At 29.4% G+C, this 2,500-nt stretch overlaps 1 protein-coding gene across 1 annotated transcript in view; it reads right to left on the reverse strand.

The window, feature by feature from the left end:
- The window catches only part of thsd7aa (thrombospondin, type I, domain containing 7Aa), a 256,727-nt gene that overhangs the window by 242,777 nt on the left and 11,450 nt on the right, over window positions 1-2,500 (reverse strand). The window lies entirely within an intron of this gene.

Below are 2,500 nucleotides of genomic sequence, written 5' to 3' on the forward strand. Positions count from 1 at the left end.
CAACTATATTGTGTTATATTATTATATCATTATATCACTTTGTAACTGAATACTCGCTCCACATAACCTTCAACCATAACAACTATATGGAAAGAGAAAAGTGAACTGCATCCCCCCTAATTACTGGAGTGTGTATTCTTATTGTCTGACCATGTGCTCCTCTCTCATAGTCATCACCTAAAACACTTCAATCCATCATTAATGATAATCATAATCATAATCATCAAAGTCTCCTCTGTTTGTTGGCGTGTTTAATGCCAACATTTCATTTGTCATCACACTGGGATCATCCCGATCAGGAGAAGCACTTGTAAATATGCAGTGTATAAATGCATAAATGTAGAGTGTATAAATGCATAAATATGCAGTGTATAAATGCATAAATATGCAGTGTATACATGCATAAATGTACAGTGTATACATATATAAATATGCAGTGTATACATGCATAAATATGCAGTGTATATATGCAAAAATATGTAGTGTATACATGCATTAATATGCAGTGTATACATGCATAAATATGCAGTGTATACATGCAAAAATATGTAGTGTATACATGCATTAATATGCAGTGCATATATGCATAAATATGTAGTGTATACATGCATAAATATGCAGTGTATATATGCATACATGTGTAGTGTATACATGCATAAATATGCAGTGTATACATGCATAAATATGTAGTGTATACATGCATAAATATGTAGTGTATACATGCATAAATATGCAGTGCATATATGCATAAATATGTAGTGTATACATGCATAAATATGCAGTGTATACATATATAAATATGCAGTGTATACATGCATAAATATGCAGTGTATACATGCATAAATATTCAGTGTATACATGCATAAATATGCAGTGTATACATGCATAAATATGCAGTGTATACATGCATACATATGTAGTGTATACATGCATAAATATGCAGTGCATATATGCATAAATATTCAGTGTATACATGCATAAATATGCAGTGTATACATGCATAAATATGTAGTGTATACATGCATAAATATGCAGTGTATACATGCATAAATATGTAGTGTATGTATGCATAAATATTCAGTGTATACATGCATAAATATGCAGTGTATATATATGCATAGATATGCAGTGTATACATGCATAAATATGCAGTGTATACATATATAAATATGCAGTGTATACATGCATAAATATGCAGTGTATATATGCATAAATATTCAGTGTATACATGCATAAATATGTAGTGTATGTATGCATAAATATGTAGTGTATACATGCATAAATATGCAGTGTATACACGCATAAATATGCAGTGTATACATGCATAAGTATGCAGTGCATATATGCATAAATATTCAGTGTATACATGCATAAATATGCAGTGTATATATATATGCATAGATATGCAGTGTATACATGCATACATATGCAGTGTATACATGCATAAATATGCAGTGTATACATGCATAAATATGTAGTGTATGTATGCATAAATATTCAATGTATACATGCATAAATATGCAGTGTATACATGCATAAATATGCAGTGTATACATGCAAAATATGCAGTGTATACATGCATAAATATTCAGTGTATATGTGCATAAATATGCAGTGTATACATGCATAAATATGCAGTGTATATGTGCATAAATATGCAGTGTATACATGCATAAATATGCAGTGTATACATGCATAAATATGTAGTGTATACATGCATAATTATGCAGTGCATATATGCATAAATATTCAGTGTATAAATGCATAAATATGCAGTGTATACATGCATAAATATGTAGTGTATACATGCATAAATATGCAGTGTATACATGCATACATATGCAGTGTATACATGCATAAATATGCAGTGTATACATGCATAAATATGCAGTGCATATATGCATAAATATTCAGTGTATACATGCATAAATATGCAGTGTATACATGCATAAATATGCAGTGTATACATGCATAAATATGTAGTGTATACATGCATAAATATGCAGTGTATACATGCATAAATATGTAGTGTATACATGCATTAATGTACAGTGTATAGATGCATAAATATGCAGTGTATACATGCATAAATATTCAGTTTATACATGCATAAATATGTAGTGTATACATGCATTAATGTACAGTGTATAGATGCATAAATATGCAGTGTATACATGCATAAATATGCAGTGTATACATGCATAAATATGTAGTACATATATGCATAAATATGCAGTGTATACATGCATAAATATGCAGTGTATATATATGCATACATATGCAGTGCATATATGCATAAATATTCAGTGTATACATGCATAAATATGCAGTGTATACATGCATAAATATGCAGTGTATATATATGCATACATATGCAGTGTATATATGCAGTGTATATATACACAGTGTATATAGGCAGTGTGTATACACAGTGTATACATGCATAAATATGCAGTGTATATATATGCATACATATGCAGTGCATATATGCATAAATATT

This window comes from Entelurus aequoreus, linkage group LG20 (genome assembly GCF_033978785.1).
Source record: "Entelurus aequoreus isolate RoL-2023_Sb linkage group LG20, RoL_Eaeq_v1.1, whole genome shotgun sequence".
Taxonomy (NCBI): domain Eukaryota; kingdom Metazoa; phylum Chordata; class Actinopteri; order Syngnathiformes; family Syngnathidae; genus Entelurus; species Entelurus aequoreus.